We start from the raw sequence: 22,257 nt of genomic DNA on the forward strand, positions 1-22,257 counted from the left end.
CAAGCGCAAAAAGGATACTGCGTGCAACAGCCATCTCCTTGGCAAAAGATATCTCCCTGCCCTGAGCAGGCACAGAAGGAGCTCAGGGGTTCAGGATGCAACGACGATGCAGCACCCCGACAGCTGAAACTGCTCGCAAACCCACCGGCGCTCGCTCCTCTCGCACGGGTGGCTCTGCTGAGCCCAGTGCAGTAGCACACTCAAGAGTACAGGCCACAAAATCCACCTCGAACCGCTGGGATTGTCCTTCAGCTCAGTGTGTTACAGGGGGCTGAGTAGCACCATTCCCACCTGGCACAGGGCTCCAGCTGGCACCCAGCTCAATCCTTCCATGGTGAATCTGTCCAAAACCAATTGCTCATCCTATGGGGATGGAATCCTCACCCAGAGCTCAGCCAGCTGCTGGGGTGTTTCTTGTAGGTGTTTTAGGAACAAAGAGGTGTCATTCACCAGAAATGAATCTTTCACGTAATCCACAGCACAGGCACCTTTAAAACATTTCAAACAAAAAATAAAAGCAACAACAAAACCTCTTTTTCTTAGAGCATCCCAAGCAATTTTACAGAGATTAATTATCCTTATTTGTTTTCGCCTTTCCATATATTTCAGCTCTCCCACAGAAACTAATCCACTGGATTTCAAATTATGGCACAATTAGCATGAAATTAATTAGCATCTGACCTATCCCCTAGTTTTCCTCCAGCCGAGACTGCCAACTTTTAATATAAGCCTAAAGCAAGAACTGTAAGACTAATGCAGCAAATGGGACAACGGACTTTTAAATTAAAGAGAGAGTTTAAAAAATGCAGTTTACAGCCATAAGCATTTCCCTGACAACAACCCCAAAACTCCAGTCCTCGAACAAAGTGTAGAGAACTATTTCACCTCCCCCCGACACACACAGAGTTCATTTGCAAAGCCTGCAATCATCCCTCCCATCTTTTAAAATCCTCATGGCCTTTCAAAAGCAGAGTCTGTAGTTATCAATTAGCAATGCCTTTTAGTCCCATCATGCAAAGTTTCTTTTTCACGTAACCTCTCCAGACACCTGTAAGGATTTTTAAGTCCATCGTGTATACATAATCAGTCCTCCAACTGTATCTTAGCCTTCACAATTTCCTGCATCATTTATAGACCTCTGCAGTCTCTCTCTTTGCCACCGTACTGTCTTCCCGTCCTTCCTCTTCAGAAGATTTCAGCCATCATTAACCGAACGCTCCTGTTACTCTTTTTCACAGTTGCTTCCATCACTGCCATCCCTGTCTCCCACATGGAGCGTGGGTTCACAGATGTCCCACGATATTTAACTCTTTTGCTTACCCTGGCTGGAGTGGCACACAGCAGCCTGGCAGGATCATCTCCTCCCATGGAGAGCGAGTTTTTAAATCAGAAAACAAGACCTGTGCTCAAAAAATTAGTCAAAAGGAACCTTCCCTCTTGACCTGCCATGATCACAAGTTGTTACTGCCTCTGCGAAATTCAGTAACAGGCTCTCCCCTACCTTGAGAGGACAAGAATCCCTGGTGCAAACCCCACTGCCTGTGCACTAGAAAGCAATACTATAAACACAGCTTCAACAGGAGGATTTTACTGCCTTGAAAGTGAACCACCCAGATGATACCTCCATCACAGCCGCAAAACAAGCAGCTTGGATAAAGCCTGCAGTAGAAATGGGACTTAAAAAAAAGGACACATGCAGGCACTGCAGAGAAAACAAGAAGATTTAAAAAATGGAAGGGTATAGAAGACACATGCAGCATACAGAGGAGGTCTCAGAGAACCTACATATGCCCATATAGATTCAGTGTACACAATACAGAGAGTACACTTCATTCTCTCATCAGTAGACTACATTCAAGATCTAGATCTTGGTCAACAGAGCGGCAATACTGTTAGCCTTTGAGAACACTAAAACTCACTCAGAAACCACAGAGAGAAAAAACCAGAGACAGAAGAAAACAACATTCTATACAAACACAATATATTTTCAAGATTAGATTTTCATTTCACAAGTCTTCTCTTCACCTGGACATTTACTGTTGTTATGGTCTGACAACTCTGGTTTTATAGACTGCATTGACTATTCTTTCATTCTGTGGTTGCCAATATTGTTTTTTCATGTTTTTTGGTTTGTTTTTCCCAAAGATGAAAAGAGAGTGCTGTGCTCTGCTTTTTTAAGAGGTGGCAGCAACCAGTGCCCCAATCCACAGCACTCCAAACCATTCTGAACTTCAGTAAACAGCCCTAAACCCTCCTCTCCTGCTATTCTTCTTCATTTTGGTAAAACAGAATCAAAATAATTTGTTTGTTCCCTTCCAAACTCAGACAGATGAGGGATCCAGGGAAAACCAGAGAAGGAAAACAGCATCAGTAGTCACAGCCTAGTCCAACAGCAGGAGAAACCTGCCTCATGCCCACGTGCGTTTTGGTCAGAGGAGGCAAGAGTGGAAGCACAGTCCAGCAGCTGGGCTCTGCACCTGCTGAGGTTGCCTCTTATGCACACAGATGTCATCTGCTGTTCTGGACCAGGTACAAGAGGGGAAAGAGCAGGACCTGTTACAAAACAATACTGCCCCAAACAGGTATTGCAATTACATGTGTTGGCACAACACAGTGCGTCAACACATTTCTGCTGTGCACATTTCCACATTGTTTGCCCAGTTCCCAGCAACAGTAGGCAATTTCACAGACTTCTTTTAGCAGGACATCAAACTGATGAACCAAAACAAGGTGTCCTTTAACTTAATTTCTCTTCTCCTACCCCTAAATACTTCTTTCAGAATGGAACAGTTTATGATAACCTGGCTCACACTAACCCTTCACCCCTCCAGAATCCACAATATTAATTCTCATAATAAAGCCTATTTTAAATATTTTTTTAATCCTCTAAGAAAACCAATTTCATCCTTGAATGTTCCATTGATCTACAGTAAATAAATAGGCATTAGGGAGAAGCATTGTTTATTTATTTGCTTGCCACTTAGAATTTAATCCTGGGATTCTAAAGGGATGATTATAAATTTCTCGAACAGTCCCTAGGGTATGTTTTGAACGTAGCCATCTAAGATAGGACTCTTGCACTCCAGGATGCTGGTGCATTACAGCTTTAGCAAGATTGTAGCCAAATAGCACTCATTTATTATAAAGAGGGATGCGTAGTAATTCCAGGGCACACACTAGATGAGATTTCACTGCTATCTAGTCTCTGTGCAGTGCAGAATGTATCTGGGAGCTTTCCAAAGCCTGCTTACATACAGCACAGCCTCACTAAGGGAGTTCCTGGCAAAACCCTGTTGGTAAAGCAAGGGTTTTGGAGCTTCTTCAGTGGAAGAGCAGCCTCCACCACCTATCGAGCCGAGTTTGTAGAGTCACAGATTTATGGCCACGTAGAAGGATTGTGGACCATCTGACCTCTTACACTGGAAAAATCTTAGGTCAGTGGTTGCTTCATTCAAACTTTTATTCTTCTTGAAAATCAAAGGACGGGGTTTTTTTGGAAGATGCAGGCTTAGTGATGCTGTGCTGGAAGGGACCAGAAAGGTCACTGCAGCCAGTTATATACAATTGCAAGCATCAAGTCTGCTTGAACATCAGCTCTTACCACCACAGGTCCTAAAACCCCCTCCTGACTCCAGAAACAAAAAGCTTAAATCTTAAAGACTGACAGTGATGAAGACTTCATCATATATCCAGGAAAGCAGTGGTTAACCACTCTTCCAACTTCTTTAAAAAAAAAAAAAGCCTCATTTCCTATTTTGCCAACCCTTTTCCTGGGAGAAGAAAAAGCCGTCCACTAATCAGAAAGCTCTTCATTCAAAGTACGTCTAGGATATCATTAGGTCATAGTGTTGGATAAACTAACTAGACCAAGGTTCTGTGGGTAGGTTTTCCAGATCTCTGATCATTCTCCTAATGTCCTTTTCTAAGCCCTTCCTGATCTGTCAGCACAACTTCAGCAAAACTAGACAGCAAGGAACTGTTACAAATTGAGTAAGCTCTTCAAGCAACATATTTCTACTGCATTTCCAAGGAGTAGGAGGATGTAATTCAGTGTGGAGAAGGAAGGAAATGGCTGCACCACGACACAATCTTGCCTAAATGCTTTGGAGACTCCAGGTCCCCAGTGCATGTCAACACACAGCCTGAAAGAGTATCTGGGCCAGAGCACTAGGTTGCATACAGGCTAACGAAATGCTCGACATAGCGAGGATGAAGTCTGCTTTGTGTCACTGGAGAAAATTAGGCTGATATCTAACAGATGACATTTGCCAGTAAAAACGATTGTTCACACTGTGTTTGTCTTCTGGGAGGCATTACTAATGTGACGTGCATCCACAATATATGCAGGTATTGAGCGTAACCTCGCTGTAGATGGCCTCCAACCTGCTACGCAGGTCCTTCCAGGATACAAAGTCTCGGGATAACAGTCTTTTTCATTTAATTTATGAATCTCCTTCATGCTCACGTTAATTAAAGACTAATCACATTCATCGGAGCCAGGTGCTGAACAAATTTCTCATTTGTCTTTGCAATGCAGAGCACTATGGGCCCTGGCCATATGAAGAAAAAGGCGGGAATGGAGACCACCTCTGTTCCTGCATCGTGTTCTCTCTGGGCTCCTATTGCTCATTTTGAAGTACGGCTCTGGTGCTCAGAGTTACAGACTACAGCCTCACTGCATAAGGAATCCCGTGAACACAGGACACTAAGGTGGTCTCTGTCCCAAAAATACCTACTATACCCTACCATGAAGGCAAAATGCAGTCATCCTGTCTGCATTATCACTATTATTTCACTCCTTCGATACGGAGACTCTGCACTGCAAATGCAGCCGCAGTAACATAACGCTCACTTTGTAAACTAGTTGGTATTATCACTTCTGGTTTAATCTGGGGGCAATGAAGAACAGAAAGGTCAGTGACTTGTCCCAAATCACAGTGGAAACTGATAACATAACCAGGAATAGAATCCTCATCTGCATACCCCTGCATGGCATCTTCACTATACTGCCAAAATTGCTCAAACTGAGAATTTCACCACTGACACCTGATTGCACACAGGAACATGAGGGCTCAGCTTCCTTCAGCTCATTTGTAAACCAGAATTTGGAGCATAAATTCCTGTTCCTAGGTAGAGAGAGACTCAGTTAATGCTTTGAATCACATGGTATGGAGTAGGAAACTCCTGTCTCTTCTAGATCCTATTTCAGTTAAGTCAGACACAAAGAGTTTAGCCAGGCAGATCATGCACACAACAATTACTTGAAGCCTATGAGAAAACCCTACAAGGGCTCATCTTGCTTCTTGAAGAGCCAGCACACAGAGGAGTTCCCTGTGATGCCTTTCATGATCTCTATTGTTCACAGAGTACTAAAGTAATGAATAGCCTTTATTTTTCCAAGTTTTGGTCACAGAATGCGCATGCTAACATTAAAAGGAAAACAAAAGTGCAGAAATGCCAAGATACTATGTAACACACAGCCCTTCATCACTTGCACTGATGCACAGTGTTACAAATTTTATCTAATCAACTGACATTTTAAGTAGTGGAGAATTTAACAAGAATAACAATGTGGTGACAATTTAGTCTTTCTTCCCCCTCCATAAAAACACTGTCTTCTGTTTGGTCTAGATTCAGGTCAAGACATTTCACTAATTTGCTAGTCATTAAAAAGATATTTTTATACCCGGCCTGTAATATTATACTCTTCAGTGATTATGATAGTTCCCAACAGAATTCCAGACTTGAAAATGAAGGCTGGGAAGCTGAGCTGCAATTATGATACTTTAAATAATTCCACAAAAGTAGAACCACTGTTAAATAATTTATAGTCTTTGATCTTGTCACAGATCTACTGAAATCTTCACATCACTCAAGCTAAATATTTTCAAACAGAAATGGGATAGGTTACTTCCCTCCACCCCCACTGCGGGAGCTGAGGAAAATAACGGTGCTGGGGCCAAATTCTTAGTTGCTTTGGTGTAAGCTCCTTCGGAGCAACTTGCGTGAAAATTTTTCCTCTGGGGCTTAAACACATTCAGAAGTAAGTCTTTCATCACAGCGCCTTGAAAGGTTAAGAAAGTAGCGGTTATTTTTGAAACTGATTTCCCTCCAAATTGACGTTATTCCCAATATGTTAGAAAACAGAAAACGTTACTTTTCAATTCTGCATCTTGCACAGCTGTAGGAAGCAGAGACAAGAGATGCTCCGCACAGGATACCGGCCCTCGTGGAGCAATGTGGGTCCGCACCGGGAAGGCAAAGGAGCCTTGCGAAAGAGGTCCGGCCACGCTGCCAAACCTCAGCAGACGCCACAGGACCTAGAGAGGCACTGAACACGGCCAGTTTCCTCAAGTGAGGGTCAGCTACTAAAGGCTGGTAACCAGGGACATACATGAAAATGCAGCCTGTGCGAAACCGCGTGGTTAAAAACAAAATAAGAAAACACCCCTGTAATTTGTGGTCTAATCAGTCACAATCTGCCTTAATGTGCCGCCAGTCAGGGATATGGACTATTCACAGTTACTATCAAGATCGCTGGCCAAAAAACTACTCTCTAGTGAAAACTGTGCTTCTCAGTTAAAAACATCTTACAAAGTCAGATTCAGAAGCTTTGGTGCAAATTAGAGGCTCAGGCACAGGATCAAGCTATGCTGTTTGAGAAGAAGTTACCTCTAATTAGCTGAGCCCCAGTAGCTAATACAAGACAAGATAACATAGCTTAAATGCCTTTCACTGCAGGCGAAACTAAGGCTGCATCACGTTGCAGCCCAGGAAGCCTACGTGCATGCATATGTACAATTACAAGGGCTCTGCTGACTGATAACTTGTTAAATTGACATAACTTGACTGTGTCAGGGTCCTAAGACTAATGAAACATATAAAGTACGGCAGAAGTAAACAGCAGCTTTCCAGGAAACCCTTAATTTGCATTCCAATTAATGCAATGTGGGGCAGAAGTCATAAATAAGGGATTCAATCACAGCTCGCTGTATAATAGGCAGACTGGTTTTACACACCTGATATGACGGGCAAGTACTAATGTGGGGTTATGGAAGACGCCAGACCTAAACAAGCTATTCATGTCTGCAAGTGATAAAGAGCCGCAACACCAAAAAAAACGTTTTCATGATGCAATTTGTCTTTTAAAACTTTCCCTCCCTAGGAATGAGTCACATCTTTTTTAGAAGATGACAAGTGCAAAGAAAATTTCATCTAGAGGAGCCCTTGCAGGTGTGACAAACAGGATTTGAACACCACACCTTCAGGCTTTTTACCACTGGAGATGAGGAGAGTAGTTCTCATACCCTGAATACCCCGGTAAAGGTTCAAGTCCCGCTTTTCCAGTGGCTCGCAGAAGTCTTCCCAGCATAGCTGCCACCACCAAGGAACCTTATGCATGCTCCCTGGCCCTGAGACAGGATGCGTGCATACTAGAAGAGGGACAGATTTGCCCAAAATGCCCTGTACGGCACATTCAACTGAGAGACCGAATAGGGAAAAACAGAACCTGGAAGAGCTCAATAGTGTGTGAGGGTACATGAACGACACTGAAACGCGTGAGCAGCGGGTCTGAATCTTGCTATTAGGCTTGTCAGTCCTGTCACACAGAGCATATTGCCTGCAACAGGCTTTTTTTGGATCAGGCAGAGTTTGAGGACGGATTCCTGGTTTGCTCTCACCTGTAACCTTATTGTATCACCATTACGGCATTTCAGCCATTCCCTCCTAGGGACCGTATTACACAGTTAACGCTGACTGGTGAGCTCTGAACATGACAGGGCAGCAGAACAGGAGGCTAGTTGCATTTAGCCACAGTAAACTCATCTCTATAAAATCATTCAGAAATTCAATTTTGATGTCTTTTCTGTGTGGGATAGTACATGTGGTTTACGTTACTTCGAGAACACTTTGGTAAGTGCTCTGTCATATTTATTAAATGTAATCAAGTCAAGAAAAGAACAAGCAATTAAGTTACTTGCCTTCTAATTAAAAATAAATAGAATTATTTAGAATATCCCTGCTTCTCCTCCCTGCTGAAAGTACAGTAGAAAAACTAGCCTATATAAGTGACAGAAGATTATTGCAAACCAAGCCGATGAAATGAAAGGGGACAGTAAATATCAGTACCATAATAAAAGTAAAGTCCGTTACTGCTTTTAACTACTTGGTCGCACTTGCTTCACATTTCCCCACTACCCTACCACAAGTGGCAAGTCTTTCCCTGGAATCCTCCAAGCTCATTCATTTTTGTGAAAAATATCTCCTTATTGGCTATTTGTTTTTGCAACCATAGTAATAAAATACATTACTGGCAGAAGTCTTGGGATTATAAATAGGTATCAGTCTTTGTTTAACTTCAGTAAGCCAGGACAAAATCGCTGAGGGTTCCGCACACATGACTTTCATTAGGAGCGATGTACAACTGAAAATACATCAGGCTCATGCCTTTCATTGTTCTTATTTTTATTTTTTTGTGCCTTCGTCTAATTAGAAGGCTGAAAGTTTTGGGGGGTGTTTAGCAAAGGGCCCAGGGAAAAAGCACCGATGACTTTGACCTAATGGGCAAAGTCACTCACGCCAGGACGGTAACTACCGATCTGTTTGGAAAAGTGAAAGTATTTTGTTTTGAGGTTTTTGCTTGTTTCCATTTTGTTAAATTGTTTAAGATGTGTTACTTTGGTAAATATCCATCTAACTCCAAGTGCTAATCAACACTGTGAGGAAAGAAAGCCTATTCTGAAAATTTAATACATTACTCCAGAAAGCTGCAACCTAACAGACAGTAATGGGCTGTCCAAGCGCCCAGTGTCCCTCACCGAAGCTGTTAGAGACCAAAGTTGACATTCCTTATACTTCAAAGTCAGACAAGCGGTGCCAAAAATACCTGTAAAAAACAAGTGCAAGCTCTTATTTGGGTCAAATCTTTCAAGGATTTTCCTTAAAATTCATATAAATGATCTTTATGTAGGACTTGGACGTTTTCTTCAGGGCTTGCAAGCACTCTGTATTAAGAACAAAGACTTAAAAAAATAACACAGAATTGATATGATAAATAAAGTCCCCAATACATCGCTTTTGTGAGTCAAGGATATAATTATATTCTACAGCAAACAGGTAGATGCAACAGTTTAGCCCAGGTGCCGACTTTAAATCAGCCCGTGCCTTCCCCCTGTGAACGATGCTGCACCTCGTCCTCAGGGAAGGGCAGGCACAGGGCAGCCCACTCCTCCTCCGCACGAGGGCACAGGAGCCGATTCCTCTCCAGGAGACCGATCCGGGGCTTCATCCAGATTACTTTTAAGTGACGCTTTCCTGGGGTTTGCCTGAGAGTACATGGGCAATGTGAAGACGTGCTCAGCACTGGCTCCAGCAGCTGCAGCTGGCAGCTACGTCCAGCCATGGGTAACGCTTCGTAGCAGAGGCCAGGCCCACGGAACGCTGGTAGTGAACCCCGGGGCAATCCACCCACACCGTCTTTCCGCCATGGCCACAGACAGACAAACCACTGCCAGGATTAGCAGACCGCAAAGGGTTAACCAGGCCCGGCGGGTTCAGGCACAGCGGGCATATTTTAGATTAGCAGAGGAGCACACAGTATTCACAAGAGGGGAGCTAAAACGATTTGCTGTTTGGGAGCCATTTCACGCCACCCTCAGACAAGTCTCTTGTAGAAGTCAGCAGGATTTGGCTTCGGCTCTGCAGAAAAGGGATTCATAGGGGAAGCTTCTGGTAGCAGCATGTACACAAGGGAAGTTGGGCACAGCAGCATTTCTCTTTCAAAATCTCCCTGCTCCTGAAAGGCCACCCATGGGACGCAGCCACCTCTTGTGTAGCTATTGTTTTCTGTGGATGTGTGCCATGTATTAACAGCTGGGGTGGAGCAGAGGAAGCTCCCAGGCGTTGCGCAGAGAAGACGAAGACTGCCCTCTGCCTTTCTGTCTTCAGAGGCCACTCGTAGCACAAACAAAGCAAAAAGCAGAGGATGGCAAGGGTGCAAGAACACAGTTACAGTATTACCATCCCAAAATAGGCTCCAACAGCACCCAAGCTAATTCCTACAGCCAGCATGTCAGCAACGGAAGGAGCCTTCCTGAAAGAGCTGGAGGGCACCTGGAGCAGATCACCCTAGATCGCTGATTTAGGAACCATATAGTCCAGAGGCTATACAGTAGCGAATCAGGAGCAAAAGGGACCGTTTCACACTCACAGTGTATTAAGTTCATCACTGTCAGGTTGAGCTTCTCCATTACGGAGAGGATGCAAAGAGTGGGAGCTGAAATAAGGTGTCTTGAGCGGCTGGGCAAAGCCACCAGCTGAGGACGGAGGCGCAGCAAAGCTTGCTCCCCTTGCTTTACTATAAAAGCCCACAGAAGCAATAGCAGGACTAACTCCAGCTCTCCCTCCTTTGAAAGGGCAGAGATCTTTCTCACTCCCCAAGGCTCAAGGGCCCTTTTTCAGAGCAGTGTTTTAAGGAGCACAGTATTGTTTCTTTGCAACTTTCCACTTCATTTCCCCCTTGGCTTTCTCTTTGGGGCAGGGTAAGCATTCCCTGCAGAAGCGGGATGAGATTTAGCAACAGCAGAGTTATCAGAAGCCTTGTGTGTCGAATAAACACTACATTTCTTACAAATAGAAAACATGCAAGTCATAAATCAAGGGCCCAGCTCCGAGAGGCTCGTCCCTGGAAAGGTGTCAGTGCACATGCGTTTGGACGGCTGCTGCCCTCAGGCTGCCTGAAGGATGTTTTGACCCAGGATATTAATACAGCTTATTTGATACAGAGCTAACCAGGCTGGGGCTCAGAGGTCTGTTTACATTACAAGACTGTGGGCCTTTGGGAGATTAACACCTAGAGAAAACGCATCTGTGTTTGTTTTGGGAGAGGCTACAATTTAAATTCTTCTGTTATCACACAAACTAGACATGATAGATAATCAATGCCCTGTGATAGCTAGTACTGAGGAACTGAGCTAGTTTTGTTTTGCAGGATCATTATTCAGCATATCATTCTTTCTGTGTTCATTTATATTTAAAGACAGATCAGGCATTTATTTTCCTGAGACTTTTATGAATTCATATCTATATTTTCATCTCTCATCATAAAGCAAAACTGCCTGGATTATGTCAGTTCTGTGCTTTTTTTCAGCAACATAAAATATATTATTTTGTTGCAAAACATTATGCCACAGAAATCGTACAGATGTCAGACTGAAAGGAATCTTAAGAGGGCATCCAGTCTATGTACTTACCCAGAAGCAGTATCAAGTTTACTTCCAACCATGACAGATGTCTGTCAAACTTCTTAAAACCTTCAGAAGAGAGTCTACAACATCCCTGGGTAACCTATTCCAGTGATCAACAATCCTATACAGATAGATGTTTTTTTAAACAACCAAAAGCCTTGTTTTGCTACCAGTGAAGCCAATCTCTGAATTTATTTTCACATCTTTGATCCACACCTTAGGTAACTCCACCCCTTTGAAAAGACTGACATCTGAACGTAAGTCTACGGATACACTGCACCTTTAGATATTAAATTAAATACAGAGACACGATGGTGATCTGGGGAGAGAGAGAGCAACTAGCACAGATCAGGGTCAGTACCGCTGTTGAGAGGTAGCTGTGTGATACACTTTTCACATGCCTGAGCAAGTAAAGCACTGATCTGCTAAATCTGATTTCAGTTTGGTTTTTACAGAGAGCCTTCTATTAAACATGTGTGAAAATACAGTACTTCTGATCTTACGCTCAACACACACGGTGACTGATAGGTCTGCATCCTCTGTCTAACAACACTTGCCTAGAAGACTTATACCCTCCTTCAGACATATCTTTTCTAGACAAACACACACAAATCTTTCAATCTTTCAGCACAGACTGTATTTTCTAAGTCTTGAATCATTTGGGTCATTTTTCTGGATTACATCCCATTTTTCTGCAACACTTTCAAAAGAAGTCAAAAACCAGACCCAGAAATCCAGCTTCTGACTTCTCGGCACTCAACAGAGATGTCTTGGACACAACAGCTTTGCTCACACGCTACACGCTAAGAGTTGCTCTTTCAATGCAATTATCACATCTTTTATTCCTGTTCCCCTTGCCAGGCACTAAAACTCCATCTTCTCTCCTGCTGCCAAGTCACTTGTGGTTACAGATTATCTGACACATACTACTTCGCAGTTTTATAATCTGAGTGCTGTCATGCTGATAACTTTTTTCCCAACATATCACGTTCATTCGTTCTTCTAATCCCGTCTTCTAAAGAACTTCTGTACCCTCTCAGCCTAGTGCCCTCCTTACATTTTACACGTTCACTTTCTGTTCCATCGTTCAAGTCAATAACGAAAATATTGACTGGAACCAGGTCCACAATTAAGCCTCTTCTGAGAGCAAAAGTGAATTCTGATTTTAGCAGGGCACCACTGCTAACGACTTTCTCAGTGTGGGTTTTCAAAGAATCAGGCCCTCCCCTGTTATTCAGGCCACATTTCTCCAGTTTACATACGAGCATATAACATGCCATAGTGTCAGAAGCCTGGCTTAAGTCAAGATGTACGACATTTACCACTTTTGCCTTATCCACTGAGCCAGTTTCCCTGTGAAGGAAGAACTTAGATTGGTTTAACGTGATTTGTTCTCGACAAATATGTGTTGGCTCTTTTTTATCGCCTTATTATCTGGATGGTGCTTACACACTGACTGCTTAATAATTTGTTCTAGTATCTTTTGAGATATCAAGGTTAGATTGACTGGTGCACAATTCCCAAGACCCTCCCCTTCCCCTTTTTTAAAGATAGATACTACAGTCTGTTAAAAATTCAGTGCAGAAAAAGATGCGTGCCTTCAAGAGAAGCAAGACTCCGTGTGCATTGTGATAGTCACGTGCACAACTTTAGACAAGAAACATTTAACTATTTTCTAGAAAGCTTGGGCAAAAACAGTAAGTTGAATTTATCTGTTGCATTATCTTGGGATGAGACAAAAATAAGCGAAGTCTAGGGTACACGACCAGAAATGAATATTATATAAACAGAATCATTCATTGTCACAGAAATATGATCGCTATTATGTAACCTCTTCCAACCTCCTGCCAGTGGATTATTATTTCCTACAGAGTATTTTCCACTGCTTTGTTCAACAGAGATTTAAGCAAATCAGTAAATAGCTTCCCCCCGCTTCCCTTGGGAAACTGTTGCACGGCTATATAATAGTCAGTTTAGTCTCACTGAAAACAATAATGCAATACTGAAACACATATTTAATAGCAGCCAATTGCTACAACAAATATGTAGTAGTAACACTACCCCTCCTTTCTTTGTCCCATTCAGACAACTGTTTCCATCCGCAGGTATTACACCTACTTATCCTTCTGTTGTTTCCCCTCTGATTTCTGAATAGCTCATGCTTTTTGTGTTTCCCATTGTACACAATCACAAACACGTTAGCATCTGCAGAGGTACGTGGAGAGGCTAGGAATGCCTGACCTTGTATTTTTTGGGTGCAGTTATACCAAGTGTCTGCCTTACTCTCGCTGGTGTCTACCATGGTTCCTGGTGGAAAGGCAGGTCTTCATCAAGGAGATGATCTTGCAAGGAGAGAAACGAGAACAAGAACACCACTACATCTACCTCCATTATAATGCCATATATAATGCCTTCACTTACATATGAAGGAATGTAACGTCTTCCCTTACCATCATTGATGTGTGCGACACACACACACACTCACATAGAAATACACACATGCATACAAGTAGCCGAGTCCAGCAAAGGTAAATCTGAACATTGTCTAGATACTGCCTAGATACTTCAGTATCTCTATACTGAAACGCCTAAAATACAGGCCGCAGCCTGTCAGGGGAGGTTGAGCCTTCATTGATTCCAACCTGTCACTTCTCTACTTCTCTCCTGATTTACTATTCCATTCCAATAATTCTGGTAAACTGACATGTCTGGAGGAGAATGGGCTCCCAAGTTGCTTACAAGCCAGCAAATACTCCACACCTACCACTATTCCAGCTATTTCAGACATGCTCAGCCCATTTCTATTTGTAACATGTTCAGAGACTCAGAGGTTTGTGACCAGCTGAGAATGCACCAAGTTCTCATCATCACAACGGCTGCTGAGATTTATTTCTTTATACCAACCCTTGCGTCTACTGAAATAAAGGGGGATTAGTTTTGATGTTGACTTCGGAAACCCTGTATCCTGCTCTCCCATTCAGAGAGTGGCTGGGAGTGAAGTATAACTGCAGTATCACATGATAAACCCACTGCATGAATAAATGCTGTTTCCCATTCTCCATGCATTTAAATCAGAGGTAGTTGACCTGTTTAGGATATAATCTATTCAGATAATAAAACCCACATGGCACATAGTAAAACGTTTTAATCCATGATCCATGCATAGACTTCTCTAGAAACAAAGATGGTTACAGACTGTAGCACATAAAATTTGCCCTGAGCTAGAGAGCCAAAGCCCTTTAGCACAGAGACATTTTTGAATTGTGAACTTTATAAAACCCAACTCATAAGTTCTGCAGATGTAGCTTATTGCTGAGAAAAATCTAAGATGTTAACTGCCAGTGCTAGCTCATATAAGCTGGTATTTGTAAGAAGTGTGCTGTGTAACTTGTATTATTTTTCTCACCTTTCCTGTATAGTAAAACCCAGCTATTGTAAATTAAGTTTGTTTTTTTTTTCCTGTGGATTTGTTTGGGGGTTTAATGGGGGTAAGGATGTGGTTTTGTCCTCTACCCCATTTCTAAAAATTGTACAAATCAAAGTGTATTTTGTAAGGGAATTTTACTGCCTGTTTAATAACTTTTTAAAAGGTTCTAGTATTGCATCATGGGACTACATATATGGCAGGTCTTTTCCTTCACGGATGAACAATGAACATATCCAAGAAATGGTTAGTAACGTTAATGGCAGTTGCCATCCAAAAATCCCTTGTGCGTTTTAAGCAAAGGGATCCAAAAAAGCTAGTCCGCTTGAAACATTATTTAAAGACATGGGGTTTGGACACAGACCCAAACAAGCTGTTTAGCAGCAGATTATCCAGACTGTATCAGCTTTCCTTAACCTTATGGCTGCCTACGACTATAATTTTAAGTTGTTTTTATCCAACAGCAGAAAGGGATAGAAAGCAAATCAAGATCATGCACAGAGGGTTGCCTTAGACTGACCACTGTTGGCTCTTTCCTTCACCTGTCTGCAGACAGACACCACTCAATTCCGAGTATCCACGGTAGGACTTAGCCAGAGGCTTTTCCTTTTGGCATTTCATGCTTTGGAGAAGCTTCTTTGCATGCTAATAAAGATGCCAGGAAGACCAGCTGCTCCTAAACAGTTTGCAGGGAGGCAGATAATTAATTCACAAGTTGGAAGCACATTTGACAGAGAGAATTATTTTGTTACCCCCAAACAATCAAGAAGCTCATATGTGAAATGTACGTGCAAGTACATCTGCTCTCACTTAAATCCCATACTTTTACGCTACCCTAACTGAAGACACTGTAGTCAACTCTCAGAGCTAGCCATGAAGATGATTTGCAGAATAATCCAAATACTGCTGTGCAAGGAAAAGCTTGATCAATAGGCCCCATAATTTAGAAGGTATGAATTTATGTTACTTTAATGGTACGTCCAAGAACATTAAGACCAATCAGTCTACCCAGCTGGCCGTGTTTACCAGGGCCTTGGCCTTCTTTGGGTTATCACAATCATGACTTCCACCCAACTCAATGCCCAAGACTCACAGCAATAAGAGGAGGATTATTTAAGCTTTTTTTTTTCCCTTTCTTTTTCTCAACCATATTCACATAAACTTGTCACCCATTTGCATACATTTGAACAGTCTGCCCAACTATAAGGCATCTGCACTTTTATGTTCATTTCCCTGACATCTGGAGTGCTATAAATTCAATGCTTGCCTTATTTTTTTCCTTTTTCTCTCTCCCCTTCTCCCCCAAAGAAGTATTGGCAGTAGCACAGATCAATCCGGTCACATTCAGATCCAAACACACTGGAGATTTCCAAGCTTGAATGACTCAAACTGGACCAAAAAGCTAGAGTAGTGGAAAAAAACACTACTGGTATCTCTGTAAGGAAAAAGCAGCATTACCATTCTACTGCAAGAAGATTCAAAGGGAAGTAGTAACAACGAACAATTCAAGAGCTTAGATAAATGGCTAAAGTTGCCTCAGCACTCTGGAGGAGAACACTGGAGCACATACGACCACCTCTTGCCCACTTCTGCTATCTCATTGCTGGGTAAGCAGGAGTTGATACCAGCACCCCAGGGAAAAAACATGCCTCAGGGCAGCTCTAGGCTGATCAATGGAGCAATTCATCCTCCTTCCGTCTCTCCCTTTAGACTACTAGACAGGTAAGGGACCACCATGCCAGTGAGTGGGGGGCTACTGGACATCATACAGTGAACCTGAAAGCTGTACGTTCATTTAATGGGAATGTTTGGAGTAGCCGAGCACCCAAACGGGACATATGAGAACCACTTTACAAATCTCCAAGGTATTGCAACACACAATGCAAACGTACAATTAAGTTTTGCAAATCTGGCCAGACACCAAAGGCTTTGGAAGTTGGCTGAACACAAAGTTCCCTGATTCTTCCCCTGACTCTCAGCTTTCCCTGCAGACTGAGTCAAAAAGTACAGCTAATACTAGGCTGCTCGTTCTTCTGTTGTCCCTACATTGATATATTTTCCTTGCTCCATTGGGACAGATGAAATAAGAGAAAGGAAAACAGGGCCAGCCTGGTGTCTGTTGAGGGATCACCTCTTACTAACCAAGAAATGGCAAAATCCTCCTAAAGATTCTTTGGGGAATATTTATTTTGTCCTGCGCTTTTACTGTAACTGTGTTAATCCAATAGATTTGCTAAGCAGTAAAGCATTAACTGGCATGTCTGAAGAATGCCTATTGGGTAATGTGTCTGCATGGGAAGAAGACTGAAAATGCAGTTTACATAGGGGCGTGGACCGTATGTGACAAAGAATACATTATAGTATATGTTTCCTTCATGGTAAAATATGATGAGGTAATGGGGAGCAGGGTTAAAAGCTGAAGAGACTATATTTATGCGTCAAGTTCAAAGGGTTGTTTTAATTTCTAGACCCAATCAATGATGACAAACTTCAGCTCTGCTTCTGTACATGCTCCGGTAGCCTGGGAGGGGAAACTACCCTGTGTCCAGCTAGCATACATTTCTGTGCTGGACTACTTTTATTCACTTAAACTGGCATTTCGAGTGGAAAGCGTGGTGCCAAGCATGACAGAAAAGGCAAGCGGAGAAGGGAAAAGAGTGAAGTTAAATTGTATGGAATTGACCATAATGAAAAATTGGGGGGCTGAATCAAACCTGCAGCTATTTTGCCTTTCACTCACCTACACATCTTCCCTTCATCTAAGAAGTCACTCATTTGATCCAATGATTGCTTTTACAAACTGCATCAGGGGAACATTTTACCAGTTTCATTTTCTCTCCTACTGAGTTACGCTACCCACAGCCTCTAGGATCACACAGGATACGAGAGCCCACAACTTTTTTTTTGCTGCTGTTGGCTGCTTTCACTGCTAGGGCTCAAGTCCTGTCAGCAGCAGCTTTGCAGCGGATGCACAGGGAACCTGCCCTAACGTGTTACAAACTGACACAATTCCAGCAGTAGCCAGTGGTCTCACATAATGCAGTTATTTTTTCCAGGACTGTTTTCTTCTTCCAGCTGAGTTCCCAAAAGGCAGCAATGCTTTAATGGGCCCACACAGTGAAAAAATGAGCAACAGCAGCATCCAAAAGGCTTTTGTTCGTTATTGCATCCAGCCCTTCTGGAGTGCTCAGGCGAACTGGAGGGCGAGCTTGGCTAACGCTTCCTGACTGAGGTACTGAGAGCGCCTGACTCAAAGATTTCACATGGCAGAGCTACCCCGCTTTCCACTATGCTACTTAAAACCTAATGAGAAATGAGCATATCAATGTATGTGAGGTCTCTCAGATACCTGCCCCCTTCTTCTGCCTGAGGACACCTGGTCACCTCCAAAGATGAGAAGACACGTCTCTAGACTGCCACACACACAAGGGCTTTTGTAAAGCATGAGGAAAATTTGGGCCAGTAATACAGTGCAATACAGCTTTGCCACTCTAACAGAGGAGATAATCTGGGGCCCAGGACTCATTGTTTGTTGGGGTTTTTTTTGAAGCAACCTACAAGGATCTTCATTTTCAGTAGGATCTAAGCTTCTGAAAGCCCTAGCTGACTCTGGAAATCTCTGCCAAGAGGTTTTCAAATCCATGTTGACCAACGTTACAATAAGCAATTTCCACCACCTATAGAGTTCTGGCTTATAGCAGAGCCGGCAGCTCAGCTCAGCTCTTGTCCATGCTAGATACAAGAGGCAACCTGAGACACAGCCAAGGTGAGAGCTTACTTGATCCACACGAAGCCTCGTCAAATGCAAAGCCAGTAATGGAGATGCCAATAGTTCACACTAGCATAGCTATGCTGAAAGGCTGCCCATTCCATGCCTCTTTCCTTCTCACCACAAAAACAATGCTGAAAAAAAATCCCTGAATTACTCTGAGGCTCCATACATGCAGTTACCTATACGCCATGCACACAATCTCTCCCCTCCATTGTCCCCTCTGCCTCCCCCAGCTATGGCACAAAGCTCCAGATGAGCAGTTTCAATTACTCGAACAATGATCTTGGAAGTAAAATATTTCCCTCCTTGCCACAAATCTTTATAAGTAGCAAAATAAACACCACAATGTGCCTTCTTCCAACAGCTGGAAAATTATGGTCTGACTGAAATGACATCATTCTGTTTTCCTATGGAATTTCTGTGCTGTGAGATTTCAGGGAGAAACTGTGGGGTGGCTTAAGGTGGGGTGGGAGACAGCGTTGTGGTGAAGTGGGCAAACAAAAAAATGTGAAACTGTCTTAAATAGGCCTTACTGTGAAATAAATGTTTACACAAAAACCGGAAAGATTCCTTAAAAACAGATCAGACAGGCTGTTCTTTGGCTTATAGCCATTCCTCGGTTCCAGCCTTCAACAGCCCTGTCCTAGCTCTAATGTACGATATGTTTCTCAACATCTTATATTGTTCTTCCCCTCTGCCTTATTACATCACTGAAAAAAAGATATGGAAGATATATCCCAGTGAGGAAATACCTCTGTCAGAGCAACATTACAATTCTAGCAGCTTTTCAAAGGAGACAGCACTAAATCTACACACCTTAATTACATGCTCGGTTGTGGATGTCATCAGAAGGTGTGTGACCACACTGGGTATACTGCAATCCCTTTTATTGCACAGTGGTCACATGGAAAAGAAAGATTTGGTCCTAGCAAGTCAGAGTCAAGTCCCAAAATGCTGACTCTGGACCAGAAAAGACAGACTGCAAAATGTTTGATGGTAACAGAGTCAAAAACTGAATTTGGCCAGTTGGTGAGAAGAGACACAACTGCCAACTTCTATCAAGAACTGGCAAGTTCAGTTTTTTATTGTCATGGTATTTAGAACTGTAAGCTTCGGCTAATTGCTACGCCTAGCTTTGGTCAACACTGTGCAAAGAAAAAAAAATTACACTTTTTTTTTCCTGATTTGCTTTTCAGTTCCTTACCGTGCCAGGGCCTTGTGCACAGTAAGATAGCCAGAGCTACCTGATTTTCACTCCCTGGCCCAACAGGCCCCAGTATCATTAAGGGTTTGGTCACCTTCACTGAAAGTTTCTCGAGCACAATTCTCAGTAGTACTCCCTGCAATTCATCAGTGCAATTTGGCAATCCATACATGGATTAAAAAAAAAAAAAAAAAAAAAAAAAAATCACTGAAGCCAAAGAGAAATTCTGAATTGTCCTTGGTGATCACTGTTTCACTATAAACTACCTACTTACTCCAAATCGTAGCTGTGGGAAACCATCAGCAGCACTGGTGCTGACTTCAGGCAATAATCAGGCTGAACATAAAAATCAGAAATGAAAAAGAGCATGCGAATAAGAGAAAGACAAAAGACATCTTTGCTGAAATTCCTCTTCTGTTTTAACTCCTAGAGAAGCCCTTGAAAAATCTTCTCAGTGCTCCGAAAACACCACAAACATCTCCAATATCTCTGGTTTCTAAACACTTTCTCTTATTTCTTCCCCTGACCCCCCCCCGATTCTTCCTATTCTGTTGAATAATTGCATAAACAACCCAGGATGGCATAGCTAAAAAGTCAAGGTGTACATTAAAACTTCCCCCAAACCACAGACAACACTCACTCACTCACCTTGCGACGTTTTTCTACATTCTTTTTTTGTTATGCAAATGAGTGAACAACATATATTCAAACCTGAAATTCCATACTTCATTTGTTAACTTTTCTTGCTGCTGTTATTTATAAGCAATTCCACCAAATTAACTTTCAATCACTGTATTTAGTGGGGTCAAGAAGAAAGAGCAATGAAGGTCTATCTTCAATACTTCGACAATGAAGAACAAAATTAATGTATAAATGTGCATATCACTTTAACGTATCCAGCCCTATATATAAACATAATTTTGTGTGATTTATATGCCTAATTAGATTCCCATGGCAACATTCTTCAGCTAACAATGTGTATCATAATCACCTTTTCTTCATACAAATGATTTCCTTAACTTTGCATGCATAACTTAGCAGCTTTTATTTTTAAAACTCATGTTAACAGTTTCTCTCTTGTTACCAGTAGGGGTGCTACGATAAGAAACTAATTTGCTGTAAAAATTACTCATTTGTCAAATAAGCATTAAAATAATTGTTCCCCTTTTGACTGTTACCCTGCTGTTTCCAGTCATTTTCAAAAACTAAATTATTTACTCATTTGAAAGTTCAGCTGTGCATATTTTAATTGATATTCCCTCATAGGACTCATATTGTTAATGACAATAATTAACCCGAAATGGCTGCTAAATAATTATGCTGAAAAGATACGAAGTATTTGTGCAGAAAGTAAAATCAGCATTTGAGAAACCATCAAAATGTACAACTTTCCTATTTTATGGCAAAGCACAGTAATAGTTCATAATCAAATTAAGGATGAAAAGGGAAAATGTAGATTACATGCTTTGATGCAGAATACTTTATGTTTCCAATATAGTATGGTATTCTAGCTAACAATGAGTACTCAGTCATTTTAATAAATCCCTAGTATTGCTATTCCAGATAGTAATATAAAGTATTCTCATGAAGTCAGTGCAGTTAGGAATGTGGTAAACTATCCATTAATAATATTTCTCTGCCATCTATCTATTGCATTTCATTCCAAGGAATCAGACCCCTGTAATAATTTACAGCTTATGGAATTAATGCTGAAGGCTTTCTTCTGGCAAGCGTTGTTGATGTCAATGATGATAGCTAAAAGCTATTCAGGCCCAGCTTCTTTCTCTGGACACATCACAGGCCAGATGCATTACTGACCTATTGTTTGTGTAACCATTTATACTAGCACAAGAACGATAGCATTTTTGATTTAGCTCTTTTGCTTGTCGATAGTGTGAGTTACAGGTGAAGCAAGCTCCGTACGCACTGCTAAATAAAGAGACAGGATAGGTTTGTCTACACGGGAAACAATCTGAGTTAACTAAGGATGTGATTTTAATGTGGGTTTCTATATACAACTATATTAAGCCCATGTGGACTCACTCATTCAGAATTAAAATAGCTCTAATTCACTTTAATCTAATTCACTTCCAAAGACCACAGAGGGGTTTAAAGTTGTTTAATCTATTTGAACAGCTCATTTGAATCCACATGCCTGAGTGTCCCCACAGACACCCACACAGACAAACAAAAACCCAATAAAGCAGTAGAGAGGTTAAGAGTACCTTAGCAGACAGTTTTACTTCATGGCTTTTTGATGGAAAATTTGGCTTTCAACTACATAGTCTCTCTGAAGAAGGTGTTGACATCGAGTGCTCCTAAATTTCAGCTGGAAACTAAATTCCCTTTCTAAAAGGCCCCCTGAAATGCTGCTGCAGTGCTTCTTGGTTGAACGTCACATATCCCCATAGTCTGCAATCGGAGCAGTTGGCCCAACACGCTGTGGTCAGAGACAACCAGGGTGCCAGATAAACCCAGGTACCTCAGACAACACGTATTCTGGCTCCAAATCAATTTTACTATTTTAGACCAAACCACTTTTGGCCTTTGATTTGTTACTGAAAATTCAAGATTTTGAATGGGGGAATAACACTCCCCCCTTGTCCCCTAC

Source organism: Pygoscelis adeliae, unplaced genomic scaffold (assembly GCF_000699105.1).
Source record: "Pygoscelis adeliae isolate BGI_AS28 unplaced genomic scaffold, ASM69910v1 Scaffold46, whole genome shotgun sequence".
NCBI lineage: Eukaryota > Metazoa > Chordata > Aves > Sphenisciformes > Spheniscidae > Pygoscelis > Pygoscelis adeliae.